This window comes from Schistocerca piceifrons, unplaced genomic scaffold (genome assembly GCF_021461385.2).
Source record: "Schistocerca piceifrons isolate TAMUIC-IGC-003096 unplaced genomic scaffold, iqSchPice1.1 HiC_scaffold_623, whole genome shotgun sequence".
Lineage (NCBI taxonomy): Eukaryota > Metazoa > Arthropoda > Insecta > Orthoptera > Acrididae > Schistocerca > Schistocerca piceifrons.
In genome coordinates this window covers 1-26645 of record NW_025728865.1, presented here as the reverse complement: position 1 = coordinate 26645, position 26645 = coordinate 1, and the positions used below count along the sequence as shown (strand labels likewise).

The 26645-nt window shown below is 55.4% G+C and overlaps 61 non-coding genes across 61 annotated transcripts; all 61 read right to left on the bottom strand.

Annotated features, from left to right (window-relative positions):
* Positions 1–63: 63 nt before the first annotated feature.
* On the bottom strand, positions 64–145 carry Trnal-aag. The gene has a single exon. It is a non-coding gene; the product is annotated as a tRNA-Leu (tRNA).
* A 734-nt stretch (positions 146–879) lies between these two features.
* Positions 880–951, bottom strand: Trnae-cuc. Its single transcript has one exon. It is a non-coding gene; the product is annotated as a tRNA-Glu (tRNA).
* A 266-nt stretch (positions 952–1217) lies between these two features.
* Positions 1218–1299, bottom strand: Trnal-cag. Its single transcript has one exon. It is a non-coding gene; the product is annotated as a tRNA-Leu (tRNA).
* Positions 1300–1379: 80 nt separating this feature from the next.
* On the bottom strand, positions 1380–1461 carry Trnal-aag. Its single transcript has one exon. It is a non-coding gene; the product is annotated as a tRNA-Leu (tRNA).
* A 734-nt stretch (positions 1462–2195) lies between these two features.
* Positions 2196–2267, bottom strand: Trnae-cuc. Its single transcript has one exon. It is a non-coding gene; the product is annotated as a tRNA-Glu (tRNA).
* Positions 2268–2533: 266 nt separating this feature from the next.
* On the bottom strand, positions 2534–2615 carry Trnal-cag. Its single transcript has one exon. It is a non-coding gene; the product is annotated as a tRNA-Leu (tRNA).
* Positions 2616–2695: 80 nt separating this feature from the next.
* Trnal-aag lies at positions 2696–2777 on the bottom strand. Its single transcript has one exon. It is a non-coding gene; the product is annotated as a tRNA-Leu (tRNA).
* A 734-nt stretch (positions 2778–3511) lies between these two features.
* Trnae-cuc lies at positions 3512–3583 on the bottom strand. Its single transcript has one exon. It is a non-coding gene; the product is annotated as a tRNA-Glu (tRNA).
* A 266-nt stretch (positions 3584–3849) lies between these two features.
* Trnal-cag lies at positions 3850–3931 on the bottom strand. The gene has a single exon. It is a non-coding gene; the product is annotated as a tRNA-Leu (tRNA).
* An 80-nt stretch (positions 3932–4011) lies between these two features.
* Trnal-aag lies at positions 4012–4093 on the bottom strand. The gene has a single exon. It is a non-coding gene; the product is annotated as a tRNA-Leu (tRNA).
* A 734-nt stretch (positions 4094–4827) lies between these two features.
* Trnae-cuc lies at positions 4828–4899 on the bottom strand. The gene has a single exon. It is a non-coding gene; the product is annotated as a tRNA-Glu (tRNA).
* A 266-nt stretch (positions 4900–5165) lies between these two features.
* Trnal-cag lies at positions 5166–5247 on the bottom strand. Its single transcript has one exon. It is a non-coding gene; the product is annotated as a tRNA-Leu (tRNA).
* Positions 5248–5327: 80 nt separating this feature from the next.
* Positions 5328–5409, bottom strand: Trnal-aag. Its single transcript has one exon. It is a non-coding gene; the product is annotated as a tRNA-Leu (tRNA).
* A 734-nt stretch (positions 5410–6143) lies between these two features.
* On the bottom strand, positions 6144–6215 carry Trnae-cuc. The gene has a single exon. It is a non-coding gene; the product is annotated as a tRNA-Glu (tRNA).
* A 266-nt stretch (positions 6216–6481) lies between these two features.
* On the bottom strand, positions 6482–6563 carry Trnal-cag. Its single transcript has one exon. It is a non-coding gene; the product is annotated as a tRNA-Leu (tRNA).
* Positions 6564–6643: 80 nt separating this feature from the next.
* On the bottom strand, positions 6644–6725 carry Trnal-aag. The gene has a single exon. It is a non-coding gene; the product is annotated as a tRNA-Leu (tRNA).
* Positions 6726–7459: 734 nt separating this feature from the next.
* On the bottom strand, positions 7460–7531 carry Trnae-cuc. Its single transcript has one exon. It is a non-coding gene; the product is annotated as a tRNA-Glu (tRNA).
* A 266-nt stretch (positions 7532–7797) lies between these two features.
* Trnal-cag lies at positions 7798–7879 on the bottom strand. Its single transcript has one exon. It is a non-coding gene; the product is annotated as a tRNA-Leu (tRNA).
* Positions 7880–7959: 80 nt separating this feature from the next.
* Trnal-aag lies at positions 7960–8041 on the bottom strand. The gene has a single exon. It is a non-coding gene; the product is annotated as a tRNA-Leu (tRNA).
* Positions 8042–8775: 734 nt separating this feature from the next.
* On the bottom strand, positions 8776–8847 carry Trnae-cuc. Its single transcript has one exon. It is a non-coding gene; the product is annotated as a tRNA-Glu (tRNA).
* Positions 8848–9113: 266 nt separating this feature from the next.
* Positions 9114–9195, bottom strand: Trnal-cag. Its single transcript has one exon. It is a non-coding gene; the product is annotated as a tRNA-Leu (tRNA).
* Positions 9196–9275: 80 nt separating this feature from the next.
* On the bottom strand, positions 9276–9357 carry Trnal-aag. Its single transcript has one exon. It is a non-coding gene; the product is annotated as a tRNA-Leu (tRNA).
* A 734-nt stretch (positions 9358–10091) lies between these two features.
* Positions 10092–10163, bottom strand: Trnae-cuc. The gene has a single exon. It is a non-coding gene; the product is annotated as a tRNA-Glu (tRNA).
* Positions 10164–10429: 266 nt separating this feature from the next.
* On the bottom strand, positions 10430–10511 carry Trnal-cag. Its single transcript has one exon. It is a non-coding gene; the product is annotated as a tRNA-Leu (tRNA).
* Positions 10512–10591: 80 nt separating this feature from the next.
* On the bottom strand, positions 10592–10673 carry Trnal-aag. The gene has a single exon. It is a non-coding gene; the product is annotated as a tRNA-Leu (tRNA).
* A 734-nt stretch (positions 10674–11407) lies between these two features.
* On the bottom strand, positions 11408–11479 carry Trnae-cuc. The gene has a single exon. It is a non-coding gene; the product is annotated as a tRNA-Glu (tRNA).
* Positions 11480–11745: 266 nt separating this feature from the next.
* Positions 11746–11827, bottom strand: Trnal-cag. Its single transcript has one exon. It is a non-coding gene; the product is annotated as a tRNA-Leu (tRNA).
* An 80-nt stretch (positions 11828–11907) lies between these two features.
* Trnal-aag lies at positions 11908–11989 on the bottom strand. Its single transcript has one exon. It is a non-coding gene; the product is annotated as a tRNA-Leu (tRNA).
* Positions 11990–12723: 734 nt separating this feature from the next.
* Positions 12724–12795, bottom strand: Trnae-cuc. The gene has a single exon. It is a non-coding gene; the product is annotated as a tRNA-Glu (tRNA).
* Positions 12796–13061: 266 nt separating this feature from the next.
* Trnal-cag lies at positions 13062–13143 on the bottom strand. Its single transcript has one exon. It is a non-coding gene; the product is annotated as a tRNA-Leu (tRNA).
* An 80-nt stretch (positions 13144–13223) lies between these two features.
* Trnal-aag lies at positions 13224–13305 on the bottom strand. The gene has a single exon. It is a non-coding gene; the product is annotated as a tRNA-Leu (tRNA).
* A 734-nt stretch (positions 13306–14039) lies between these two features.
* On the bottom strand, positions 14040–14111 carry Trnae-cuc. The gene has a single exon. It is a non-coding gene; the product is annotated as a tRNA-Glu (tRNA).
* Positions 14112–14377: 266 nt separating this feature from the next.
* Positions 14378–14459, bottom strand: Trnal-cag. The gene has a single exon. It is a non-coding gene; the product is annotated as a tRNA-Leu (tRNA).
* An 80-nt stretch (positions 14460–14539) lies between these two features.
* On the bottom strand, positions 14540–14621 carry Trnal-aag. The gene has a single exon. It is a non-coding gene; the product is annotated as a tRNA-Leu (tRNA).
* A 734-nt stretch (positions 14622–15355) lies between these two features.
* Trnae-cuc lies at positions 15356–15427 on the bottom strand. The gene has a single exon. It is a non-coding gene; the product is annotated as a tRNA-Glu (tRNA).
* A 266-nt stretch (positions 15428–15693) lies between these two features.
* Trnal-cag lies at positions 15694–15775 on the bottom strand. Its single transcript has one exon. It is a non-coding gene; the product is annotated as a tRNA-Leu (tRNA).
* An 80-nt stretch (positions 15776–15855) lies between these two features.
* Positions 15856–15937, bottom strand: Trnal-aag. The gene has a single exon. It is a non-coding gene; the product is annotated as a tRNA-Leu (tRNA).
* A 734-nt stretch (positions 15938–16671) lies between these two features.
* On the bottom strand, positions 16672–16743 carry Trnae-cuc. The gene has a single exon. It is a non-coding gene; the product is annotated as a tRNA-Glu (tRNA).
* Positions 16744–17009: 266 nt separating this feature from the next.
* Positions 17010–17091, bottom strand: Trnal-cag. The gene has a single exon. It is a non-coding gene; the product is annotated as a tRNA-Leu (tRNA).
* An 80-nt stretch (positions 17092–17171) lies between these two features.
* Trnal-aag lies at positions 17172–17253 on the bottom strand. Its single transcript has one exon. It is a non-coding gene; the product is annotated as a tRNA-Leu (tRNA).
* Positions 17254–17987: 734 nt separating this feature from the next.
* On the bottom strand, positions 17988–18059 carry Trnae-cuc. The gene has a single exon. It is a non-coding gene; the product is annotated as a tRNA-Glu (tRNA).
* Positions 18060–18325: 266 nt separating this feature from the next.
* Positions 18326–18407, bottom strand: Trnal-cag. Its single transcript has one exon. It is a non-coding gene; the product is annotated as a tRNA-Leu (tRNA).
* An 80-nt stretch (positions 18408–18487) lies between these two features.
* On the bottom strand, positions 18488–18569 carry Trnal-aag. Its single transcript has one exon. It is a non-coding gene; the product is annotated as a tRNA-Leu (tRNA).
* Positions 18570–19303: 734 nt separating this feature from the next.
* Trnae-cuc lies at positions 19304–19375 on the bottom strand. Its single transcript has one exon. It is a non-coding gene; the product is annotated as a tRNA-Glu (tRNA).
* Positions 19376–19641: 266 nt separating this feature from the next.
* Trnal-cag lies at positions 19642–19723 on the bottom strand. The gene has a single exon. It is a non-coding gene; the product is annotated as a tRNA-Leu (tRNA).
* Positions 19724–19803: 80 nt separating this feature from the next.
* Trnal-aag lies at positions 19804–19885 on the bottom strand. Its single transcript has one exon. It is a non-coding gene; the product is annotated as a tRNA-Leu (tRNA).
* Positions 19886–20619: 734 nt separating this feature from the next.
* Trnae-cuc lies at positions 20620–20691 on the bottom strand. Its single transcript has one exon. It is a non-coding gene; the product is annotated as a tRNA-Glu (tRNA).
* A 266-nt stretch (positions 20692–20957) lies between these two features.
* On the bottom strand, positions 20958–21039 carry Trnal-cag. The gene has a single exon. It is a non-coding gene; the product is annotated as a tRNA-Leu (tRNA).
* Positions 21040–21119: 80 nt separating this feature from the next.
* Positions 21120–21201, bottom strand: Trnal-aag. Its single transcript has one exon. It is a non-coding gene; the product is annotated as a tRNA-Leu (tRNA).
* Positions 21202–21935: 734 nt separating this feature from the next.
* Trnae-cuc lies at positions 21936–22007 on the bottom strand. The gene has a single exon. It is a non-coding gene; the product is annotated as a tRNA-Glu (tRNA).
* A 266-nt stretch (positions 22008–22273) lies between these two features.
* Positions 22274–22355, bottom strand: Trnal-cag. The gene has a single exon. It is a non-coding gene; the product is annotated as a tRNA-Leu (tRNA).
* An 80-nt stretch (positions 22356–22435) lies between these two features.
* On the bottom strand, positions 22436–22517 carry Trnal-aag. Its single transcript has one exon. It is a non-coding gene; the product is annotated as a tRNA-Leu (tRNA).
* Positions 22518–23251: 734 nt separating this feature from the next.
* On the bottom strand, positions 23252–23323 carry Trnae-cuc. Its single transcript has one exon. It is a non-coding gene; the product is annotated as a tRNA-Glu (tRNA).
* Positions 23324–23590: 267 nt separating this feature from the next.
* Positions 23591–23672, bottom strand: Trnal-cag. The gene has a single exon. It is a non-coding gene; the product is annotated as a tRNA-Leu (tRNA).
* An 80-nt stretch (positions 23673–23752) lies between these two features.
* Positions 23753–23834, bottom strand: Trnal-aag. The gene has a single exon. It is a non-coding gene; the product is annotated as a tRNA-Leu (tRNA).
* Positions 23835–24569: 735 nt separating this feature from the next.
* On the bottom strand, positions 24570–24641 carry Trnae-cuc. Its single transcript has one exon. It is a non-coding gene; the product is annotated as a tRNA-Glu (tRNA).
* A 266-nt stretch (positions 24642–24907) lies between these two features.
* On the bottom strand, positions 24908–24989 carry Trnal-cag. The gene has a single exon. It is a non-coding gene; the product is annotated as a tRNA-Leu (tRNA).
* An 80-nt stretch (positions 24990–25069) lies between these two features.
* Trnal-aag lies at positions 25070–25151 on the bottom strand. The gene has a single exon. It is a non-coding gene; the product is annotated as a tRNA-Leu (tRNA).
* Positions 25152–25886: 735 nt separating this feature from the next.
* On the bottom strand, positions 25887–25958 carry Trnae-cuc. The gene has a single exon. It is a non-coding gene; the product is annotated as a tRNA-Glu (tRNA).
* A 266-nt stretch (positions 25959–26224) lies between these two features.
* On the bottom strand, positions 26225–26306 carry Trnal-cag. The gene has a single exon. It is a non-coding gene; the product is annotated as a tRNA-Leu (tRNA).
* Positions 26307–26386: 80 nt separating this feature from the next.
* On the bottom strand, positions 26387–26468 carry Trnal-aag. Its single transcript has one exon. It is a non-coding gene; the product is annotated as a tRNA-Leu (tRNA).
* Positions 26469–26645: the final 177 nt, after the last annotated feature.

Below are 26645 nucleotides of genomic sequence, written 5' to 3'. Positions count from 1 at the left end.
ACAGGAGCTGCGTTGTACCCCACGAGAACACACCGCAATGGCACAAAAACGAGAAGTAAAAATTGGCAGCGGTGGGATTCGAACCCACGCCTCCGAAGAGACTGGTGCCTTAAACCAGCGCCTTAGACCGCTCGGCCACGCTACCTACACCAGTGTTCCTGGCATTTGTAGAATGCAGTGCACGACACAGCTTCCTGATCTGCTGCGACTGGTTGCTCGAACATCGCACCTCGAACGACTGCCCTTTTCGAATAGAGATTAACTACACAGGCAGCTGCCAGCGCCCTGGTGCGGCGGCATCGCGTGTTTATAAGGAATCGGTAGTGCCACCTGCAGCCTGAGGAACATGAGCACAAAATCAGGAGGGCACCGTGATTTCAATCACTGGGTCACTATCGTCATTGCAGCGACAGCAAGGCAGAACTTTAAAAAGTGCCGTGACCCGGATTCGAGCCTGGGTTGTTGCGGCCACAACGCAATGTCCTGACCACTAGACGATCACGGCCACGGAGCCACCGCGGAATTCAACTCTCGCGACTGCAAGTGGCTGTGCACAGCAAAGCTCGGCCGACTGTGTCTCGCAACAGCTGTGTCAGACGCGGTCTCCATTATATGTATACTGGCAAACGAACGTGCCCGCGCTGATGGACACTGAGCAGAGTGGTTAGCTGCATTCAACCCCCGTGGCAATGTCTTGCAGTCCTCCAAGTCTGTTGACCGCAGGTATGTGCCCGGATAAGAGGTGGACAGATGTCGCATCTCTCTCGCCGTCACTTGTGGCCGCGAATCATATTTTACGTAGTTTTCTGCAAGCGTCAGCGGAGCGTCAGTCGAGCTAAGTCGGGACAAGTCGCATAAGAGGAGCAATAAAATGTGCATTTCCGGTACCGGGAATCGAACCCAGGCCTCCTGGGCGAGAGCCAGGTATCCCAGCCACTAGACGACACCGGATAACGACACAAGCACTCCTCCAACAAACACGGCGAGCGCCCACCCGCTACTTGACGACAACTGCAAAAATTAACGTTTCCACTTCGTAGAACGGCATGCTCGGGACGCATCTCGTGGAGACGAACGCCAGCAATCATGAGACCAAACTGCGCCGGTGAATCCTGTTGTTACACCACGCACCACTGTGCTACGACAGTTTAAGAAACCGACGCTGCGCTTTTTCCTTCGCGGGAAATCAGTGCTCCTGTTTTCGAGACAGAAAACGTTGGCAGCGGTGGGATTCGAACCCACGCCTCCGAAGAGACTGGTGCCTGAAACCAGCGCCTTAGACCGCTCGGCCACGCTACCTACGCGACGCGGCGGTCACAGGAGCTGCGTTGTACCCCACGAGAACACACCGCAATGGCACAAAAACGAGAAGTAAAAATTGGCAGCGGTGGGATTCGAACCCACGCCTCCGAAGAGACTGGTGCCTTAAACCAGCGCCTTAGACCGCTCGGCCACGCTACCTACACCAGTGTTCCTGGCATTTGTAGAATGCAGTGCACGACACAGCTTCCTGATCTGCTGCGACTGGTTGCTCGAACATCGCACCTCGAACGACTGCCCTTTTCGAATAGAGATTAACTACACAGGCAGCTGCCAGCGCCCTGGTGCGGCGGCATCGCGTGTTTATAAGGAATCGGTAGTGCCACCTGCAGCCTGAGGAACATGAGCACAAAATCAGGAGGGCACCGTGATTTCAATCACTGGGTCACTATCGTCATTGCAGCGACAGCAAGGCAGAACTTTAAAAAGTGCCGTGACCCGGATTCGAGCCTGGGTTGTTGCGGCCACAACGCAATGTCCTGACCACTAGACGATCACGGCCACGGAGCCACCGCGGAATTCAACTCTCGCGACTGCAAGTGGCTGTGCACAGCAAAGCTCGGCCGACTGTGTCTCGCAACAGCTGTGTCAGACGCGGTCTCCATTATATGTATACTGGCAAACGAACGTGCCCGCGCTGATGGACACTGAGCAGAGTGGTTAGCTGCATTCAACCCCCGTGGCAATGTCTTGCAGTCCTCCAAGTCTGTTGACCGCAGGTATGTGCCCGGATAAGAGGTGGACAGATGTCGCATCTCTCTCGCCGTCACTTGTGGCCGCGAATCATATTTTACGTAGTTTTCTGCAAGCGTCAGCGGAGCGTCAGTCGAGCTAAGTCGGGACAAGTCGCATAAGAGGAGCAATAAAATGTGCATTTCCGGTACCGGGAATCGAACCCAGGCCTCCTGGGCGAGAGCCAGGTATCCCAGCCACTAGACGACACCGGATAACGACACAAGCACTCCTCCAACAAACACGGCGAGCGCCCACCCGCTACTTGACGACAACTGCAAAAATTAACGTTTCCACTTCGTAGAACGGCATGCTCGGGACGCATCTCGTGGAGACGAACGCCAGCAATCATGAGACCAAACTGCGCCGGTGAATCCTGTTGTTACACCACGCACCACTGTGCTACGACAGTTTAAGAAACCGACGCTGCGCTTTTTCCTTCGCGGGAAATCAGTGCTCCTGTTTTCGAGACAGAAAACGTTGGCAGCGGTGGGATTCGAACCCACGCCTCCGAAGAGACTGGTGCCTGAAACCAGCGCCTTAGACCGCTCGGCCACGCTACCTACGCGACGCGGCGGTCACAGGAGCTGCGTTGTACCCCACGAGAACACACCGCAATGGCACAAAAACGAGAAGTAAAAATTGGCAGCGGTGGGATTCGAACCCACGCCTCCGAAGAGACTGGTGCCTTAAACCAGCGCCTTAGACCGCTCGGCCACGCTACCTACACCAGTGTTCCTGGCATTTGTAGAATGCAGTGCACGACACAGCTTCCTGATCTGCTGCGACTGGTTGCTCGAACATCGCACCTCGAACGACTGCCCTTTTCGAATAGAGATTAACTACACAGGCAGCTGCCAGCGCCCTGGTGCGGCGGCATCGCGTGTTTATAAGGAATCGGTAGTGCCACCTGCAGCCTGAGGAACATGAGCACAAAATCAGGAGGGCACCGTGATTTCAATCACTGGGTCACTATCGTCATTGCAGCGACAGCAAGGCAGAACTTTAAAAAGTGCCGTGACCCGGATTCGAGCCTGGGTTGTTGCGGCCACAACGCAATGTCCTGACCACTGGACGATCACGGCCACGGAGCCACCGCGGAATTCAACTCTCGCGACTGCAAGTGGCTGTGCACAGCAAAGCTCGGCCGACTGTGTCTCGCAACAGCTGTGTCAGACGCGGTCTCCATTATATGTATACTGGCAAACGAACGTGCCCGCGCTGATGGACACTGAGCAGAGTGGTTAGCTGCATTCAACCCCCGTGGCAATGTCTTGCAGTCCTCCAAGTCTGTTGACCGCAGGTATGTGCCCGGATAAGAGGTGGACAGATGTCGCATCTCTCTCGCCGTCACTTGTGGCCGCGAATCATATTTTACGTAGTTTTCTGCAAGCGTCAGCGGAGCGTCAGTCGAGCTAAGTCGGGACAAGTCGCATAAGAGGAGCAATAAAATGTGCATTTCCGGTACCGGGAATCGAACCCAGGCCTCCTGGGCGAGAGCCAGGTATCCCAGCCACTAGACGACACCGGATAACGACACAAGCACTCCTCCAACAAACACGGCGAGCGCCCACCCGCTACTTGACGACAACTGCAAAAATTAACGTTTCCACTTCGTAGAACGGCATGCTCGGGACGCATCTCGTGGAGACGAACGCCAGCAATCATGAGACCAAACTGCGCCGGTGAATCCTGTTGTTACACCACGCACCACTGTGCTACGACAGTTTAAGAAACCGACGCTGCGCTTTTTCCTTCGCGGGAAATCAGTGCTCCTGTTTTCGAGACAGAAAACGTTGGCAGCGGTGGGATTCGAACCCACGCCTCCGAAGAGACTGGTGCCTGAAACCAGCGCCTTAGACCGCTCGGCCACGCTACCTACGCGACGCGGCGGTCACAGGAGCTGCGTTGTACCCCACGAGAACACACCGCAATGGCACAAAAACGAGAAGTAAAAATTGGCAGCGGTGGGATTCGAACCCACGCCTCCGAAGAGACTGGTGCCTTAAACCAGCGCCTTAGACCGCTCGGCCACGCTACCTACACCAGTGTTCCTGGCATTTGTAGAATGCAGTGCACGACACAGCTTCCTGATCTGCTGCGACTGGTTGCTCGAACATCGCACCTCGAACGACTGCCCTTTTCGAATAGAGATTAACTACACAGGCAGCTGCCAGCGCCCTGGTGCGGCGGCATCGCGTGTTTATAAGGAATCGGTAGTGCCACCTGCAGCCTGAGGAACATGAGCACAAAATCAGGAGGGCACCGTGATTTCAATCACTGGGTCACTATCGTCATTGCAGCGACAGCAAGGCAGAACTTTAAAAAGTGCCGTGACCCGGATTCGAGCCTGGGTTGTTGCGGCCACAACGCAATGTCCTGACCACTAGACGATCACGGCCACGGAGCCACCGCGGAATTCAACTCTCGCGACTGCAAGTGGCTGTGCACAGCAAAGCTCGGCCGACTGTGTCTCGCAACAGCTGTGTCAGACGCGGTCTCCATTATATGTATACTGGCAAACGAACGTGCCCGCGCTGATGGACACTGAGCAGAGTGGTTAGCTGCATTCAACCCCCGTGGCAATGTCTTGCAGTCCTCCAAGTCTGTTGACCGCAGGTATGTGCCCGGATAAGAGGTGGACAGATGTCGCATCTCTCTCGCCGTCACTTGTGGCCGCGAATCATATTTTACGTAGTTTTCTGCAAGCGTCAGCGGAGCGTCAGTCGAGCTAAGTCGGGACAAGTCGCATAAGAGGAGCAATAAAATGTGCATTTCCGGTACCGGGAATCGAACCCAGGCCTCCTGGGCGAGAGCCAGGTATCCCAGCCACTAGACGACACCGGATAACGACACAAGCACTCCTCCAACAAACACGGCGAGCGCCCACCCGCTACTTGACGACAACTGCAAAAATTAACGTTTCCACTTCGTAGAACGGCATGCTCGGGACGCATCTCGTGGAGACGAACGCCAGCAATCATGAGACCAAACTGCGCCGGTGAATCCTGTTGTTACACCACGCACCACTGTGCTACGACAGTTTAAGAAACCGACGCTGCGCTTTTTCCTTCGCGGGAAATCAGTGCTCCTGTTTTCGAGACAGAAAACGTTGGCAGCGGTGGGATTCGAACCCACGCCTCCGAAGAGACTGGTGCCTGAAACCAGCGCCTTAGACCGCTCGGCCACGCTACCTACGCGACGCGGCGGTCACAGGAGCTGCGTTGTACCCCACGAGAACACACCGCAATGGCACAAAAACGAGAAGTAAAAATTGGCAGCGGTGGGATTCGAACCCACGCCTCCGAAGAGACTGGTGCCTTAAACCAGCGCCTTAGACCGCTCGGCCACGCTACCTACACCAGTGTTCCTGGCATTTGTAGAATGCAGTGCACGACACAGCTTCCTGATCTGCTGCGACTGGTTGCTCGAACATCGCACCTCGAACGACTGCCCTTTTCGAATAGAGATTAACTACACAGGCAGCTGCCAGCGCCCTGGTGCGGCGGCATCGCGTGTTTATAAGGAATCGGTAGTGCCACCTGCAGCCTGAGGAACATGAGCACAAAATCAGGAGGGCACCGTGATTTCAATCACTGGGTCACTATCGTCATTGCAGCGACAGCAAGGCAGAACTTTAAAAAGTGCCGTGACCCGGATTCGAGCCTGGGTTGTTGCGGCCACAACGCAATGTCCTGACCACTAGACGATCACGGCCACGGAGCCACCGCGGAATTCAACTCTCGCGACTGCAAGTGGCTGTGCACAGCAAAGCTCGGCCGACTGTGTCTCGCAACAGCTGTGTCAGACGCGGTCTCCATTATATGTATACTGGCAAACGAACGTGCCCGCGCTGATGGACACTGAGCAGAGTGGTTAGCTGCATTCAACCCCCGTGGCAATGTCTTGCAGTCCTCCAAGTCTGTTGACCGCAGGTATGTGCCCGGATAAGAGGTGGACAGATGTCGCATCTCTCTCGCCGTCACTTGTGGCCGCGAATCATATTTTACGTAGTTTTCTGCAAGCGTCAGCGGAGCGTCAGTCGAGCTAAGTCGGGACAAGTCGCATAAGAGGAGCAATAAAATGTGCATTTCCGGTACCGGGAATCGAACCCAGGCCTCCTGGGCGAGAGCCAGGTATCCCAGCCACTAGACGACACCGGATAACGACACAAGCACTCCTCCAACAAACACGGCGAGCGCCCACCCGCTACTTGACGACAACTGCAAAAATTAACGTTTCCACTTCGTAGAACGGCATGCTCGGGACGCATCTCGTGGAGACGAACGCCAGCAATCATGAGACCAAACTGCGCCGGTGAATCCTGTTGTTACACCACGCACCACTGTGCTACGACAGTTTAAGAAACCGACGCTGCGCTTTTTCCTTCGCGGGAAATCAGTGCTCCTGTTTTCGAGACAGAAAACGTTGGCAGCGGTGGGATTCGAACCCACGCCTCCGAAGAGACTGGTGCCTGAAACCAGCGCCTTAGACCGCTCGGCCACGCTACCTACGCGACGCGGCGGTCACAGGAGCTGCGTTGTACCCCACGAGAACACACCGCAATGGCACAAAAACGAGAAGTAAAAATTGGCAGCGGTGGGATTCGAACCCACGCCTCCGAAGAGACTGGTGCCTTAAACCAGCGCCTTAGACCGCTCGGCCACGCTACCTACACCAGTGTTCCTGGCATTTGTAGAATGCAGTGCACGACACAGCTTCCTGATCTGCTGCGACTGGTTGCTCGAACATCGCACCTCGAACGACTGCCCTTTTCGAATAGAGATTAACTACACAGGCAGCTGCCAGCGCCCTGGTGCGGCGGCATCGCGTGTTTATAAGGAATCGGTAGTGCCACCTGCAGCCTGAGGAACATGAGCACAAAATCAGGAGGGCACCGTGATTTCAATCACTGGGTCACTATCGTCATTGCAGCGACAGCAAGGCAGAACTTTAAAAAGTGCCGTGACCCGGATTCGAGCCTGGGTTGTTGCGGCCACAACGCAATGTCCTGACCACTAGACGATCACGGCCACGGAGCCACCGCGGAATTCAACTCTCGCGACTGCAAGTGGCTGTGCACAGCAAAGCTCGGCCGACTGTGTCTCGCAACAGCTGTGTCAGACGCGGTCTCCATTATATGTATACTGGCAAACGAACGTGCCCGCGCTGATGGACACTGAGCAGAGTGGTTAGCTGCATTCAACCCCCGTGGCAATGTCTTGCAGTCCTCCAAGTCTGTTGACCGCAGGTATGTGCCCGGATAAGAGGTGGACAGATGTCGCATCTCTCTCGCCGTCACTTGTGGCCGCGAATCATATTTTACGTAGTTTTCTGCAAGCGTCAGCGGAGCGTCAGTCGAGCTAAGTCGGGACAAGTCGCATAAGAGGAGCAATAAAATGTGCATTTCCGGTACCGGGAATCGAACCCAGGCCTCCTGGGCGAGAGCCAGGTATCCCAGCCACTAGACGACACCGGATAACGACACAAGCACTCCTCCAACAAACACGGCGAGCGCCCACCCGCTACTTGACGACAACTGCAAAAATTAACGTTTCCACTTCGTAGAACGGCATGCTCGGGACGCATCTCGTGGAGACGAACGCCAGCAATCATGAGACCAAACTGCGCCGGTGAATCCTGTTGTTACACCACGCACCACTGTGCTACGACAGTTTAAGAAACCGACGCTGCGCTTTTTCCTTCGCGGGAAATCAGTGCTCCTGTTTTCGAGACAGAAAACGTTGGCAGCGGTGGGATTCGAACCCACGCCTCCGAAGAGACTGGTGCCTGAAACCAGCGCCTTAGACCGCTCGGCCACGCTACCTACGCGACGCGGCGGTCACAGGAGCTGCGTTGTACCCCACGAGAACACACCGCAATGGCACAAAAACGAGAAGTAAAAATTGGCAGCGGTGGGATTCGAACCCACGCCTCCGAAGAGACTGGTGCCTTAAACCAGCGCCTTAGACCGCTCGGCCACGCTACCTACACCAGTGTTTCTGGCATTTGTAGAATGCAGTGCACGACACAGCTTCCTGATCTGCTGCGACTGGTTGCTCGAACATCGCACCTCGAACGACTGCCCTTTTCGAATAGAGATTAACTACACAGGCAGCTGCCAGCGCCCTGGTGCGGCGGCATCGCGTGTTTATAAGGAATCGGTAGTGCCACCTGCAGCCTGAGGAACATGAGCACAAAATCAGGAGGGCACCGTGATTTCAATCACTGGGTCACTATCGTCATTGCAGCGACAGCAAGGCAGAACTTTAAAAAGTGCCGTGACCCGGATTCGAGCCTGGGTTGTTGCGGCCACAACGCAATGTCCTGACCACTAGACGATCACGGCCACGGAGCCACCGCGGAATTCAACTCTCGCGACTGCAAGTGGCTGTGCACAGCAAAGCTCGGCCGACTGTGTCTCGCAACAGCTGTGTCAGACGCGGTCTCCATTATATGTATACTGGCAAACGAACGTGCCCGCGCTGATGGACACTGAGCAGAGTGGTTAGCTGCATTCAACCCCCGTGGCAATGTCTTGCAGTCCTCCAAGTCTGTTGACCGCAGGTATGTGCCCGGATAAGAGGTGGACAGATGTCGCATCTCTCTCGCCGTCACTTGTGGCCGCGAATCATATTTTACGTAGTTTTCTGCAAGCGTCAGCGGAGCGTCAGTCGAGCTAAGTCGGGACAAGTCGCATAAGAGGAGCAATAAAATGTGCATTTCCGGTACCGGGAATCGAACCCAGGCCTCCTGGGCGAGAGCCAGGTATCCCAGCCACTAGACGACACCGGATAACGACACAAGCACTCCTCCAACAAACACGGCGAGCGCCCACCCGCTACTTGACGACAACTGCAAAAATTAACGTTTCCACTTCGTAGAACGGCATGCTCGGGACGCATCTCGTGGAGACGAACGCCAGCAATCATGAGACCAAACTGCGCCTGTGAATCCTGTTGTTACACCACGCACCACTGTGCTACGACAGTTTAAGAAACCGACGCTGCGCTTTTTCCTTCGCGGGAAATCAGTGCTCCTGTTTTCGAGACAGAAAACGTTGGCAGCGGTGGGATTCGAACCCACGCCTCCGAAGAGACTGGTGCCTGAAACCAGCGCCTTAGACCGCTCGGCCACGCTACCTACGCGACGCGGCGGTCACAGGAGCTGCGTTGTACCCCACGAGAACACACCGCAATGGCACAAAAACGAGAAGTAAAAATTGGCAGCGGTGGGATTCGAACCCACGCCTCCGAAGAGACTGGTGCCTTAAACCAGCGCCTTAGACCGCTCGGCCACGCTACCTACACCAGTGTTCCTGGCATTTGTAGAATGCAGTGCACGACACAGCTTCCTGATCTGCTGCGACTGGTTGCTCGAACATCGCACCTCGAACGACTGCCCTTTTCGAATAGAGATTAACTACACAGGCAGCTGCCAGCGCCCTGGTGCGGCGGCATCGCGTGTTTATAAGGAATCGGTAGTGCCACCTGCAGCCTGAGGAACATGAGCACAAAATCAGGAGGGCACCGTGATTTCAATCACTGGGTCACTATCGTCATTGCAGCGACAGCAAGGCAGAACTTTAAAAAGTGCCGTGACCCGGATTCGAGCCTGGGTTGTTGCGGCCACAACGCAATGTCCTGACCACTAGACGATCACGGCCACGGAGCCACCGCGGAATTCAACTCTCGCGACTGCAAGTGGCTGTGCACAGCAAAGCTCGGCCGACTGTGTCTCGCAACAGCTGTGTCAGACGCGGTCTCCATTATATGTATACTGGCAAACGAACGTGCCCGCGCTGATGGACACTGAGCAGAGTGGTTAGCTGCATTCAACCCCCGTGGCAATGTCTTGCAGTCCTCCAAGTCTGTTGACCGCAGGTATGTGCCCGGATAAGAGGTGGACAGATGTCGCATCTCTCTCGCCGTCACTTGTGGCCGCGAATCATATTTTACGTAGTTTTCTGCAAGCGTCAGCGGAGCGTCAGTCGAGCTAAGTCGGGACAAGTCGCATAAGAGGAGCAATAAAATGTGCATTTCCGGTACCGGGAATCGAACCCAGGCCTCCTGGGCGAGAGCCAGGTATCCCAGCCACTAGACGACACCGGATAACGACACAAGCACTCCTCCAACAAACACGGCGAGCGCCCACCCGCTACTTGACGACAACTGCAAAAATTAACGTTTCCACTTCGTAGAACGGCATGCTCGGGACGCATCTCGTGGAGACGAACGCCAGCAATCATGAGACCAAACTGCGCCGGTGAATCCTGTTGTTACACCACGCACCACTGTGCTACGACAGTTTAAGAAACCGACGCTGCGCTTTTTCCTTCGCGGGAAATCAGTGCTCCTGTTTTCGAGACAGAAAACGTTGGCAGCGGTGGGATTCGAACCCACGCCTCCGAAGAGACTGGTGCCTGAAACCAGCGCCTTAGACCGCTCGGCCACGCTACCTACGCGACGCGGCGGTCACAGGAGCTGCGTTGTACCCCACGAGAACACACCGCAATGGCACAAAAACGAGAAGTAAAAATTGGCAGCGGTGGGATTCGAACCCACGCCTCCGAAGAGACTGGTGCCTTAAACCAGCGCCTTAGACCGCTCGGCCACGCTACCTACACCAGTGTTCCTGGCATTTGTAGAATGCAGTGCACGACACAGCTTCCTGATCTGCTGCGACTGGTTGCTCGAACATCGCACCTCGAACGACTGCCCTTTTCGAATAGAGATTAACTACACAGGCAGCTGCCAGCGCCCTGGTGCGGCGGCATCGCGTGTTTATAAGGAATCGGTAGTGCCACCTGCAGCCTGAGGAACATGAGCACAAAATCAGGAGGGCACCGTGATTTCAATCACTGGGTCACTATCGTCATTGCAGCGACAGCAAGGCAGAACTTTAAAAAGTGCCGTGACCCGGATTCGAGCCTGGGTTGTTGCGGCCACAACGCAATGTCCTGACCACTAGACGATCACGGCCACGGAGCCACCGCGGAATTCAACTCTCGCGACTGCAAGTGGCTGTGCACAGCAAAGCTCGGCCGACTGTGTCTCGCAACAGCTGTGTCAGACGCGGTCTCCATTATATGTATACTGGCAAACGAACGTGCCCGCGCTGATGGACACTGAGCAGAGTGGTTAGCTGCATTCAACCCCCGTGGCAATGTCTTGCAGTCCTCCAAGTCTGTTGACCGCAGGTATGTGCCCGGATAAGAGGTGGACAGATGTCGCATCTCTCTCGCCGTCACTTGTGGCCGCGAATCATATTTTACGTAGTTTTCTGCAAGCGTCAGCGGAGCGTCAGTCGAGCTAAGTCGGGACAAGTCGCATAAGAGGAGCAATAAAATGTGCATTTCCGGTACCGGGAATCGAACCCAGGCCTCCTGGGCGAGAGCCAGGTATCCCAGCCACTAGACGACACCGGATAACGACACAAGCACTCCTCCAACAAACACGGCGAGCGCCCACCCGCTACTTGACGACAACTGCAAAAATTAACGTTTCCACTTCGTAGAACGGCATGCTCGGGACGCATCTCGTGGAGACGAACGCCAGCAATCATGAGACCAAACTGCGCCGGTGAATCCTGTTGTTACACCACGCACCACTGTGCTACGACAGTTTAAGAAACCGACGCTGCGCTTTTTCCTTCGCGGGAAATCAGTGCTCCTGTTTTCGAGACAGAAAACGTTGGCAGCGGTGGGATTCGAACCCACGCCTCCGAAGAGACTGGTGCCTGAAACCAGCGCCTTAGACCGCTCGGCCACGCTACCTACGCGACGCGGCGGTCACAGGAGCTGCGTTGTACCCCACGAGAACACACCGCAATGGCACAAAAACGAGAAGTAAAAATTGGCAGCGGTGGGATTCGAACCCACGCCTCCGAAGAGACTGGTGCCTTAAACCAGCGCCTTAGACCGCTCGGCCACGCTACCTACACCAGTGTTCCTGGCATTTGTAGAATGCAGTGCACGACACAGCTTCCTGATCTGCTGCGACTGGTTGCTCGAACATCGCACCTCGAACGACTGCCCTTTTCGAATAGAGATTAACTACACAGGCAGCTGCCAGCGCCCTGGTGCGGCGGCATCGCGTGTTTATAAGGAATCGGTAGTGCCACCTGCAGCCTGAGGAACATGAGCACAAAATCAGGAGGGCACCGTGATTTCAATCACTGGGTCACTATCGTCATTGCAGCGACAGCAAGGCAGAACTTTAAAAAGTGCCGTGACCCGGATTCGAGCCTGGGTTGTTGCGGCCACAACGCAATGTCCTGACCACTAGACGATCACGGCCACGGAGCCACCGCGGAATTCAACTCTCGCGACTGCAAGTGGCTGTGCACAGCAAAGCTCGGCCGACTGTGTCTCGCAACAGCTGTGTCAGACGCGGTCTCCATTATATGTATACTGGCAAACGAACGTGCCCGCGCTGATGGACACTGAGCAGAGTGGTTAGCTGCATTCAACCCCCGTGGCAATGTCTTGCAGTCCTCCAAGTCTGTTGACCGCAGGTATGTGCCCGGATAAGAGGTGGACAGATGTCGCATCTCTCTCGCCGTCACTTGTGGCCGCGAATCATATTTTACGTAGTTTTCTGCAAGCGTCAGCGGAGCGTCAGTCGAGCTAAGTCGGGACAAGTCGCATAAGAGGAGCAATAAAATGTGCATTTCCGGTACCGGGAATCGAACCCAGGCCTCCTGGGCGAGAGCCAGGTATCCCAGCCACTAGACGACACCGGATAACGACACAAGCACTCCTCCAACAAACACGGCGAGCGCCCACCCGCTACTTGACGACAACTGCAAAAATTAACGTTTCCACTTCGTAGAACGGCATGCTCGGGACGCATCTCGTGGAGACGAACGCCAGCAATCATGAGACCAAACTGCGCCGGTGAATCCTGTTGTTACACCACGCACCACTGTGCTACGACAGTTTAAGAAACCGACGCTGCGCTTTTTCCTTCGCGGGAAATCAGTGCTCCTGTTTTCGAGACAGAAAACGTTGGCAGCGGTGGGATTCGAACCCACGCCTCCGAAGAGACTGGTGCCTGAAACCAGCGCCTTAGACCGCTCGGCCACGCTACCTACGCGACGCGGCGGTCACAGGAGCTGCGTTGTACCCCACGAGAACACACCGCAATGGCACAAAAACGAGAAGTAAAAATTGGCAGCGGTAGGATTCGAACCCACGCCTCCGAAGAGACTGGTGCCTTAAACCAGCGCCTTAGACCGCTCGGCCACGCTACCTACACCAGTGTTCCTGGCATTTGTAGAATGCAGTGCACGACACAGCTTCCTGATCTGCTGCGACTGGTTGCTCGAACATCGCACCTCGAACGACTGCCCTTTTCGAATAGAGATTAACTACACAGGCAGCTGCCAGCGCCCTGGTGCGGCGGCATCGCGTGTTTATAAGGAATCGGTAGTGCCACCTGCAGCCTGAGGAACATGAGCACAAAATCAGGAGGGCACCGTGATTTCAATCACTGGGTCACTATCGTCATTGCAGCGACAGCAAGGCAGAACTTTAAAAAGTGCCGTGACCCGGATTCGAGCCTGGGTTGTTGCGGCCACAACGCAATGTCCTGACCACTAGACGATCACGGCCACGGAGCCACCGCGGAATTCAACTCTCGCGACTGCAAGTGGCTGTGCACAGCAAAGCTCGGCCGACTGTGTCTCGCAACAGCTGTGTCAGACGCGGTCTCCATTATATGTATACTGGCAAACGAACGTGCCCGCGCTGATGGACACTGAGCAGAGTGGTTAGCTGCATTCAACCCCCGTGGCAATGTCTTGCAGTCCTCCAAGTCTGTTGACCGCAGGTATGTGCCCGGATAAGAGGTGGACAGATGTCGCATCTCTCTCGCCGTCACTTGTGGCCGCGAATCATATTTTACGTAGTTTTCTGCAAGCGTCAGCGGAGCGTCAGTCGAGCTAAGTCGGGACAAGTCGCATAAGAGGAGCAATAAAATGTGCATTTCCGGTACCGGGAATCGAACCCAGGCCTCCTGGGCGAGAGCCAGGTATCCCAGCCACTAGACGACACCGGATAACGACACAAGCACTCCTCCAACAAACACGGCGAGCGCCCACCCGCTACTTGACGACAACTGCAAAAATTAACGTTTCCACTTCGTAGAACGGCATGCTCGGGACGCATCTCGTGGAGACGAACGCCAGCAATCATGAGACCAAACTGCGCCGGTGAATCCTGTTGTTACACCACGCACCACTGTGCTACGACAGTTTAAGAAACCGACGCTGCGCTTTTTCCTTCGCGGGAAATCAGTGCTCCTGTTTTCGAGACAGAAAACGTTGGCAGCGGTGGGATTCGAACCCACGCCTCCGAAGAGACTGGTGCCTGAAACCAGCGCCTTAGACCGCTCGGCCACGCTACCTACGCGACGCGGCGGTCACAGGAGCTGCGTTGTACCCCACGAGAACACACCGCAATGGCACAAAAACGAGAAGTAAAAATTGGCAGCGGTGGGATTCGAACCCACGCCTCCGAAGAGACTGGTGCCTTAAACCAGCGCCTTAGACCGCTCGGCCACGCTACCTACACCAGTGTTCCTGGCATTTGTAGAATGCAGTGCACGACACAGCTTCCTGATCTGCTGCGACTGGTTGCTCGAACATCGCACCTCGAACGACTGCCCTTTTCGAATAGAGATTAACTACACAGGCAGCTGCCAGCGCCCTGGTGCGGCGGCATCGCGTGTTTATAAGGAATCGGTAGTGCCACCTGCAGCCTGAGGAACATGAGCACAAAATCAGGAGGGCACCGTGATTTCAATCACTGGGTCACTATCGTCATTGCAGCGACAGCAAGGCAGAACTTTAAAAAGTGCCGTGACCCGGATTCGAGCCTGGGTTGTTGCGGCCACAACGCAATGTCCTGACCACTAGACGATCACGGCCACGGAGCCACCGCGGAATTCAACTCTCGCGACTGCAAGTGGCTGTGCACAGCAAAGCTCGGCCGACTGTGTCTCGCAACAGCTGTGTCAGACGCGGTCTCCATTATATGTATACTGGCAAACGAACGTGCCCGCGCTGATGGACACTGAGCAGAGTGGTTAGCTGCATTCAACCCCCGTGGCAATGTCTTGCAGTCCTCCAAGTCTGTTGACCGCAGGTATGTGCCCGGATAAGAGGTGGACAGATGTCGCATCTCTCTCGCCGTCACTTGTGGCCGCGAATCATATTTTACGTAGTTTTCTGCAAGCGTCAGCGGAGCGTCAGTCGAGCTAAGTCGGGACAAGTCGCATAAGAGGAGCAATAAAATGTGCATTTCCGGTACCGGGAATCGAACCCAGGCCTCCTGGGCGAGAGCCAGGTATCCCAGCCACTAGACGACACCGGATAACGACACAAGCACTCCTCCAACAAACACGGCGAGCGCCCACCCGCTACTTGACGACAACTGCAAAAATTAACGTTTCCACTTCGTAGAACGGCATGCTCGGGACGCATCTCGTGGAGACGAACGCCAGCAATCATGAGACCAAACTGCGCCGGTGAATCCTGTTGTTACACCACGCACCACTGTGCTACGACAGTTTAAGAAACCGACGCTGCGCTTTTTCCTTCGCGGGAAATCAGTGCTCCTGTTTTCGAGACAGAAAACGTTGGCAGCGGTGGGATTCGAACCCACGCCTCCGAAGAGACTGGTGCCTGAAACCAGCGCCTTAGACCGCTCGGCCACGCTACCTACGCGACGCGGCGGTCACAGGAGCTGCGTTGTACCCCACGAGAACACACCGCAATGGCACAAAAACGAGAAGTAAAAATTGGCAGCGGTAGGATTCGAACCCACGCCTCCGAAGAGACTGGTGCCTTAAACCAGCGCCTTAGACCGCTCGGCCACGCTACCTACACCAGTGTTCCTGGCATTTGTAGAATGCAGTGCACGACACAGCTTCCTGATCTGCTGCGACTGGTTGCTCGAACATCGCACCTCGAACGACTGCCCTTTTCGAATAGAGATTAACTACACAGGCAGCTGCCAGCGCCCTGGTGCGGCGGCATCGCGTGTTTATAAGGAATCGGTAGTGCCACCTGCAGCCTGAGGAACATGAGCACAAAATCAGGAGGGCACCGTGATTTCAATCACTGGGTCACTATCGTCATTGCAGCGACAGCAAGGCAGAACTTTAAAAAGTGCCGTGACCCGGATTCGAGCCTGGGTTGTTGCGGCCACAACGCAATGTCCTGACCACTAGACGATCACGGCCACGGAGCCACCGCGGAATTCAACTCTCGCGACTGCAAGTGGCTGTGCACAGCAAAGCTCGGCCGACTGTGTCTCGCAACAGCTGTGTCAGACGCGGTCTCCATTATATGTATACTGGCAAACGAACGTGCCCGCGCTGATGGACACTGAGCAGAGTGGTTAGCTGCATTCAACCCCCGTGGCAATGTCTTGCAGTCCTCCAAGTCTGTTGACCGCAGGTATGTGCCCGGATAAGAGGTGGACAGATGTCGCATCTCTCTCGCCGTCACTTGTGGCCGCGAATCATATTTTACGTAGTTTTCTGCAAGCGTCAGCGGAGCGTCAGTCGAGCTAAGTCGGGACAAGTCGCATAAGAGGAGCAATAAAATGTGCATTTCCGGTACCGGGAATCGAACCCAGGCCTCCTGGGCGAGAGCCAGGTATCCCAGCCACTAGACGACACCGGATAACGACACAAGCACTCCTCCAACAAACACGGCGAGCGCCCACCCGCTACTTGACGACAACTGCAAAAATTAACGTTTCCACTTCGTAGAACGGCATGCTCGGGACGCATCTCGTGGAGACGAACGCCAGCAATCATGAGACCAAACTGCGCCGGTGAATCCTGTTGTTACACCACGCACCACTGTGCTACGACAGTTTAAGAAACCGACGCTGCGCTTTTTCCTTCGCGGGAAATCAGTGCTCCTGTTTTCGAGACAGAAAACGTTGGCAGCGGTGGGATTCGAACCCACGCCTCCGAAGAGACTGGTGCCTGAAACCAGCGCCTTAGACCGCTCGGCCACGCTACCTACGCGACGCGGCGGTCACAGGAGCTGCGTTGTACCCCACGAGAACACACCGCAATGGCACAAAAACGAGAAGTAAAAATTGGCAGCGGTAGGATTCGAACCCACGCCTCCGAAGAGACTGGTGCCTTAAACCAGCGCCTTAGACCGCTCGGCCACGCTACCTACACCAGTGTTCCTGGCATTTGTAGAATGCAGTGCACGACACAGCTTCCTGATCTGCTGCGACTGGTTGCTCGAACATCGCACCTCGAACGACTGCCCTTTTCGAATAGAGATTAACTACACAGGCAGCTGCCAGCGCCCTGGTGCGGCGGCATCGCGTGTTTATAAGGAATCGGTAGTGCCACCTGCAGCCTGAGGAACATGAGCACAAAATCAGGAGGGCACCGTGATTTCAATCACTGGGTCACTATCGTCATTGCAGCGACAGCAAGGCAGAACTTTAAAAAGTGCCGTGACCCGGATTCGAGCCTGGGTTGTTGCGGCCACAACGCAATGTCCTGACCACTAGACGATCACGGCCACGGAGCCACCGCGGAATTCAACTCTCGCGACTGCAAGTGGCTGTGCACAGCAAAGCTCGGCCGACTGTGTCTCGCAACAGCTGTGTCAGACGCGGTCTCCATTATATGTATACTGGCAAACGAACGTGCCCGCGCTGATGGACACTGAGCAGAGTGGTTAGCTGCATTCAACCCCCGTGGCAATGTCTTGCAGTCCTCCAAGTCTGTTGACCGCAGGTATGTGCCCGGATAAGAGGTGGACAGATGTCGCATCTCTCTCGCCGTCACTTGTGGCCGCGAATCATATTTTACGTAGTTTTCTGCAAGCGTCAGCGGAGCGTCAGTCGAGCTAAGTCGGGACAAGTCGCATAAGAGGAGCAATAAAATGTGCATTTCCGGTACCGGGAATCGAACCCAGGCCTCCTGGGCGAGAGCCAGGTATCCCAGCCACTAGACGACACCGGATAACGACACAAGCACTCCTCCAACAAACACGGCGAGCGCCCACCCGCTACTTGACGACAACTGCAAAAATTAACGTTTCCACTTCGTAGAACGGCATGCTCGGGACGCATCTCGTGGAGACGAACGCCAGCAATCATGAGACCAAACTGCGCCGGTGAATCCTGTTGTTACACCACGCACCACTGTGCTACGACAGTTTAAGAAACCGACGCTGCGCTTTTTCCTTCGCGGGAAATCAGTGCTCCTGTTTTCGAGACAGAAAACGTTGGCAGCGGTGGGATTCGAACCCACGCCTCCGAAGAGACTGGTGCCTGAAACCAGCGCCTTAGACCGCTCGGCCACGCTACCTACGCGACGCGGCGGTCACAGGAGCTGCGTTGTACCCCACGAGAACACACCGCAATGGCACAAAAACGAGAAGTAAAAATTGGCAGCGGTAGGATTCGAACCCACGCCTCCGAAGAGACTGGTGCCTTAAACCAGCGCCTTAGACCGCTCGGCCACGCTACCTACACCAGTGTTCCTGGCATTTGTAGAATGCAGTGCACGACACAGCTTCCTGATCTGCTGCGACTGGTTGCTCGAACATCGCACCTCGAACGACTGCCCTTTTCGAATAGAGATTAACTACACAGGCAGCTGCCAGCGCCCTGGTGCGGCGGCATCGCGTGTTTATAAGGAATCGGTAGTGCCACCTGCAGCCTGAGGAACATGAGCACAAAATCAGGAGGGCACCGTGATTTCAATCACTGGGTCACTATCGTCATTGCAGCGACAGCAAGGCAGAACTTTAAAAAGTGCCGTGACCCGGATTCGAGCCTGGGTTGTTGCGGCCACAACGCAATGTCCTGACCACTAGACGATCACGGCCACGGAGCCACCGCGGAATTCAACTCTCGCGACTGCAAGTGGCTGTGCACAGCAAAGCTCGGCCGACTGTGTCTCGCAACAGCTGTGTCAGACGCGGTCTCCATTATATGTATACTGGCAAACGAACGTGCCCGCGCTGATGGACACTGAGCAGAGTGGTTAGCTGCATTCAACCCCCGTGGCAATGTCTTGCAGTCCTCCAAGTCTGTTGACCGCAGGTATGTGCCCGGATAAGAGGTGGACAGATGTCGCATCTCTCTCGCCGTCACTTGTGGCCGCGAATCATATTTTACGTAGTTTTCTGCAAGCGTCAGCGGAGCGTCAGTCGAGCTAAGTCGGGACAAGTCGCATAAGAGGAGCAATAAAATGTGCATTTCCGGTACCGGGAATCGAACCCAGGCCTCCTGGGCGAGAGCCAGGTATCCCAGCCACTAGACGACACCGGATAACGACACAAGCACTCCTCCAACAAACACGGCGAGCGCCCACCCGCTACTTGACGACAACTGCAAAAATTAACGTTTCCACTTCGTAGAACGGCATGCTCGGGACGCATCTCGTGGAGACGAACGCCAGCAATCATGAGACCAAACTGCGCCGGTGAATCCTGTTGTTACACCACGCACCACTGTGCTACGACAGTTTAAGAAACCGACGCTGCGCTTTTTCCTTCGCGGGAAATCAGTGCTCCTGTTTTCGAGACAGAAAACGTTGGCAGCGGTGGGATTCGAACCCACGCCTCCGAAGAGACTGGTGCCTGAAACCAGCGCCTTAGACCGCTCGGCCACGCTACCTACGCGACGCGGCGGTCACAGGAGCTGCGTTGTACCCCACGAGAACACACCGCAATGGCACAAAAACGAGAAGTAAAAATTGGCAGCGGTAGGATTCGAACCCACGCCTCCGAAGAGACTGGTGCCTTAAACCAGCGCCTTAGACCGCTCGGCCACGCTACCTACACCAGTGTTCCTGGCATTTGTAGAATGCAGTGCACGACACAGCTTCCTGATCTGCTGCGACTGGTTGCTCGAACATCGCACCTCGAACGACTGCCCTTTTCGAATAGAGATTAACTACACAGGCAGCTGCCAGCGCCCTGGTGCGGCGGCATCGCGTGTTTATAAGGAATCGGTAGTGCCACCTGCAGCCTGAGGAACATGAGCACAAAATCAGGAGGGCACCGTGATTTCAATCACTGGGTCACTATCGTCATTGCAGCGACAGCAAGGCAGAACTTTAAAAAGTGCCGTGACCCGGATTCGAGCCTGGGTTGTTGCGGCCACAACGCAATGTCCTGACCACTAGACGATCACGGCCACGGAGCCACCGCGGAATTCAACTCTCGCGACTGCAAGTGGCTGTGCACAGCAAAGCTCGGCCGACTGTGTCTCGCAACAGCTGTGTCAGACGCGGTCTCCATTATATGTATACTGGCAAACGAACGTGCCCGCGCTGATGGACACTGAGCAGAGTGGTTAGCTGCATTCAACCCCCGTGGCAATGTCTTGCAGTCCTCCAAGTCTGTTGACCGCAGGTATGTGCCCGGATAAGAGGTGGACAGATGTCGCATCTCTCTCGCCGTCACTTGTGGCCGCGAATCATATTTTACGTAGTTTTCTGCAAGCGTCAGCGGAGCGTCAGTCGAGCTAAGTCGGGACAAGTCGCATAAGAGGAGCAATAAAATGTGCATTTCCGGTACCGGGAATCGAACCCAGGCCTCCTGGGCGAGAGCCAGGTATCCCAGCCACTAGACGACACCGGATAACGACACAAGCACTCCTCCAACAAACACGGCGAGCGCCCACCCGCTACTTGACGACAACTGCAAAAATTAACGTTTCCACTTCGTAGAACGGCATGCTCGGGACGCATCTCGTGGAGACGAACGCCAGCAATCATGAGACCAAACTGCGCCGGTGAATCCTGTTGTTACACCACGCACCACTGTGCTACGACAGTTTAAGAAACCGACGCTGCGCTTTTTCCTTCGCGGGAAATCAGTGCTCCTGTTTTCGAGACAGAAAACGTTGGCAGCGGTGGGATTCGAACCCACGCCTCCGAAGAGACTGGTGCCTGAAACCAGCGCCTTAGACCGCTCGGCCACGCTACCTACGCGACGCGGCGGTCACAGGAGCTGCGTTGTACCCCACGAGAACACACCGCAATGGCACAAAAACGAGAAGTAAAAATTGGCAGCGGTGGGATTCGAACCCACGCCTCCGAAGAGACTGGTGCCTTAAACCAGCGCCTTAGACCGCTCGGCCACGCTACCTACACCAGTGTTCCTGGCATTTGTAGAATGCAGTGCACGACACAGCTTCCTGATCTGCTGCGACTGGTTGCTCGAACATCGCACCTCGAACGACTGCCCTTTTCGAATAGAGATTAACTACACAGGCAGCTGCCAGCGCCCTGGTGCGGCGGCATCGCGTGTTTATAAGGAATCGGTAGTGCCACCTGCAGCCTGAGGAACATGAGCACAAAATCAGGAGGGCACCGTGATTTCAATCACTGGGTCACTATCGTCATTGCAGCGACAGCAAGGCAGAACTTTAAAAAGTGCCGTGACCCGGATTCGAGCCTGGGTTGTTGCGGCCACAACGCAATGTCCTGACCACTAGACGATCACGGCCACGGAGCCACCGCGGAATTCAACTCTCGCGACTGCAAGTGGCTGTGCACAGCAAAGCTCGGCCGACTGTGTCTCGCAACAGCTGTGTCAGACGCGGTCTCCATTATATGTATACTGGCAAACGAACGTGCCCGCGCTGATGGACACTGAGCAGAGTGGTTAGCTGCATTCAACCCCCGTGGCAATGTCTTGCAGTCCTCCAAGTCTGTTGACCGCAGGTATGTGCCCGGATAAGAGGTGGACAGATGTCGCATCTCTCTCGCCGTCACTTGTGGCCGCGAATCATATTTTACGTAGTTTTCTGCAAGCGTCAGCGGAGCGTCAGTCGAGCTAAGTCGGGACAAGTCGCATAAGAGGAGCAATAAAATGTGCATTTCCGGTACCGGGAATCGAACCCAGGCCTCCTGGGCGAGAGCCAGGTATCCCAGCCACTAGACGACACCGGATAACGACACAAGCACTCCTCCAACAAACACGGCGAGCGCCCACCCGCTACTTGACGACAACTGCAAAAATTAACGTTTCCACTTCGTAGAACGGCATGCTCGGGACGCATCTCGTGGAGACGAACGCCAGCAATCATGAGACCAAACTGCGCCGGTGAATCCTGTTGTTACACCACGCACCACTGTGCTACGACAGTTTAAGAAACCGACGCTGCGCTTTTTCCTTCGCGGGAAATCAGTGCTCCTGTTTTCGAGACAGAAAACGTTGGCAGCGGTGGGATTCGAACCCACGCCTCCGAAGAGACTGGTGCCTGAAACCAGCGCCTTAGACCGCTCGGCCACGCTACCTACGCGACGCGGCGGTCACAGGAGCTGCGTTGTACCCCACGAGAACACACCGCAATGGCACAAAAACGAGAAGTAAAAATTGGCAGCGGTAGGATTCGAACCCACGCCTCCGAAGAGACTGGTGCCTTAAACCAGCGCCTTAGACCGCTCGGCCACGCTACCTACACCAGTGTTCCTGGCATTTGTAGAATGCAGTGCACGACACAGCTTCCTGATCTGCTGCGACTGGTTGCTCGAACATCGCACCTCGAACGACTGCCCTTTTCGAATAGAGATTAACTACACAGGCAGCTGCCAGCGCCCTGGTGCGGCGGCATCGCGTGTTTATAAGGAATCGGTAGTGCCACCTGCAGCCTGAGGAACATGAGCACAAAATCAGGAGGGCACCGTGATTTCAATCACTGGGTCACTATCGTCATTGCAGCGACAGCAAGGCAGAACTTTAAAAAGTGCCGTGACCCGGATTCGAGCCTGGGTTGTTGCGGCCACAACGCAATGTCCTGACCACTAGACGATCACGGCCACGGAGCCACCGCGGAATTCAACTCTCGCGACTGCAAGTGGCTGTGCACAGCAAAGCTCGGCCGACTGTGTCTCGCAACAGCTGTGTCAGACGCGGTCTCCATTATATGTATACTGGCAAACGAACGTGCCCGCGCTGATGGACACTGAGCAGAGTGGTTAGCTGCATTCAACCCCCGTGGCAATGTCTTGCAGTCCTCCAAGTCTGTTGACCGCAGGTATGTGCCCGGATAAGAGGTGGACAGATGTCGCATCTCTCTCGCCGTCACTTGTGGCCGCGAATCATATTTTACGTAGTTTTCTGCAAGCGTCAGCGGAGCGTCAGTCGAGCTAAGTCGGGACAAGTCGCATAAGAGGAGCAATAAAATGTGCATTTCCGGTACCGGGAATCGAACCCAGGCCTCCTGGGCGAGAGCCAGGTATCCCAGCCACTAGACGACACCGGATAACGACACAAGCACTCCTCCAACAAACACGGCGAGCGCCCACCCGCTACTTGACGACAACTGCAAAAATTAACGTTTCCACTTCGTAGAACGGCATGCTCGGGACGCATCTCGTGGAGACGAACGCCAGCAATCATGAGACCAAACTGCGCCGGTGAATCCTGTTGTTACACCACGCACCACTGTGCTACGACAGTTTAAGAAACCGACGCTGCGCTTTTTCCTTCGCGGGAAATCAGTGCTCCTGTTTTCGAGACAGAAAAACGTTGGCAGCGGTGGGATTCGAACCCACGCCTCCGAAGAGACTGGTGCCTGAAACCAGCGCCTTAGACCGCTCGGCCACGCTACCTACGCGACGCGGCGGTCACAGGAGCTGCGTTGTACCCCACGAGAACACACCGCAATGGCACAAAAACGAGAAGTAAAAATTGGCAGCGGTGGGATTCGAACCCACGCCTCCGAAGAGACTGGTGCCTTAAACCAGCGCCTTAGACCGCTCGGCCACGCTACCTACACCAGTGTTCCTGGCATTTGTAGAATGCAGTGCACGACACAGCTTCCTGATCTGCTGCGACTGGTTGCTCGAACATCGCACCTCGAACGACTGCCCTTTTCGAATAGAGATTAACTACACAGGCAGCTGCCAGCGCCCTGGTGCGGCGGCATCGCGTGTTTATAAGGAATCGGTAGTGCCACCTGCAGCCTGAGGAACATGAGCACAAAATCAGGAGGGCACCGTGATTTCAATCACTGGGTCACTATCGTCATTGCAGCGACAGCAAGGCAGAACTTTAAAAAGTGCCGTGACCCGGATTCGAGCCTGGGTTGTTGCGGCCACAACGCAATGTCCTGACCACTAGACGATCACGGCCACGGAGCCACCGCGGAATTCAACTCTCGCGACTGCAAGTGGCTGTGCACAGCAAAGCTCGGCCGACTGTGTCTCGCAACAGCTGTGTCAGACGCGGTCTCCATTATATGTATACTGGCAAACGAACGTGCCCGCGCTGATGGACACTGAGCAGAGTGGTTAGCTGCATTCAACCCCCGTGGCAATGTCTTGCAGTCCTCCAAGTCTGTTGACCGCAGGTATGTGCCCGGATAAGAGGTGGACAGATGTCGCATCTCTCTCGCCGTCACTTGTGGCCGCGAATCATATTTTACGTAGTTTTCTGCAAGCGTCAGCGGAGCGTCAGTCGAGCTAAGTCGGGGACAAGTCGCATAAGAGGAGCAATAAAATGTGCATTTCCGGTACCGGGAATCGAACCCAGGCCTCCTGGGCGAGAGCCAGGTATCCCAGCCACTAGACGACACCGGATAACGACACAAGCACTCCTCCAACAAACACGGCGAGCGCCCACCCGCTACTTGACGACAACTGCAAAAATTAACGTTTCCACTTCGTAGAACGGCATGCTCGGGACGCATCTCGTGGAGACGAACGCCAGCAATCATGAGACCAAACTGCGCCGGTGAATCCTGTTGTTACACCACGCACCACTGTGCTACGACAGTTTAAGAAACCGACGCTGCGCTTTTTCCTTCGCGGGAAATCAGTGCTCCTGTTTTCGAGACAGAAAACGTTGGCAGCGGTGGGATTCGAACCCACGCCTCCGAAGAGACTGGTGCCTGAAACCAGCGCCTTAGACCGCTCGGCCACGCTACCTACGCGACGCGGCGGTCACAGGAGCTGCGTTGTACCCCACGAGAACACACCGCAATGGCACAAAAACGAGAAGTAAAAATTGGCAGCGGTGGGATTCGAACCCACGCCTCCGAAGAGACTGGTGCCTTAAACCAGCGCCTTAGACCGCTCGGCCACGCTACCTACACCAGTGTTCCTGGCATTTGTAGAATGCAGTGCACGACACAGCTTCCTGATCTGCTGCGACTGGTTGCTCGAACATCGCACCTCGAACGACTGCCCTTTTCGAATAGAGATTAACTACACAGGCAGCTGCCAGCGCCCTGGTGCGGCGGCATCGCGTGTTTATAAGGAATCGGTAGTGCCACCTGCAGCCTGAGGAACATGAGCACAAAATCAGGAGGGCACCGTGATTTCAATCACTGGGTCACTATCGTCATTGCAGCGACAGCAAGGCAGAACTTTAAAAAGTGCCGTGACCCGGATTCGAGCCTGGGTTGTTGCGGCCACAACGCAATGTCCTGACCACTAGACGATCACGGCCACGGAGCCACCGCGGAATTCAACTCTCGCGACTGCAAGTGGCTGTGCACAGCAAAGCTCGGCCGACTGTGTCTCGCAACAGCTGTGTCAGACGCGGTCTCCATTATATGTATACTGGCAAACGAACGTGCCCGCGCTGATGGACACTGAGCAGAGTGGTTAGCTGCATTCAACCCCCGTGGCAATGTCTTGCAGTCCTCCAAGTCTGTTGACCGCAGGTATGTGCCCGGATAAGAGGTGGACAGATGGTCGCATCTCTCTCGCCGTCACTTGTGGCCGCGAATCATATTTTACGTAGTTTTCTGCAAGCGTCAGCGGAGCGTCAGTCGAGCTAAGTCGGGACAAGTCGCATAAGAGGAGCAATAAAATGTGCATTTCCGGTACCGGGAATCGAACCCAGGCCTCCTGGGCGAGAGCCAGGTATCCCAGCCACTAGACGACACCGGATAACGACACAAGCACTCCTCCAACAAACACGGCGAGCGCCCACCCGCTACTTGACGACAACTGCAAAAATTAACGTTTCCACTTCGTAGAACGGCATGCTCGGGACGCATCTCGTGGAGACGAACGCCAGCAATCATGAGACCAAACTGCGCCGGTGAATCCTGTTGTTACACCACGCACCACTGTGCTACGACAGTTTAAGAAACCGACGCTGCGCTTTTTCCTTCGCGGGAAATCAGTGCTCCTGTTTTCGAGACAGAAAACGTTGGCAGCGGTGGGATTCGAACCCACGCCTCCGAAGAGACTGGTGCCTGAAACCAGCGCCTTAGACCGCTCGGCCACGCTACCTACGCGACGCGGCGGTCACAGGAGCTGCGTTGTACCCCACGAGAACACACCGCAATGGCACAAAAACGAGAAGTAAAAATTGGCAGCGGTGGGATTCGAACCCACGCCTCCGAAGAGACTGGTGCCTTAAACCAGCGCCTTAGACCGCTCGGCCACGCTACCTACACCAGTGTTCCTGGCATTTGTAGAATGCAGTGCACGACACAGCTTCCTGATCTGCTGCGACTGGTTGCTCGAACATCGCACCTCGAACGACTGCCCTTTTCGAATAGAGATTAACTACACAGGCAGCTGCCAGCGCCCTGGTGCGGCGGCATCGCGTGTTTATAAGGAATCGGT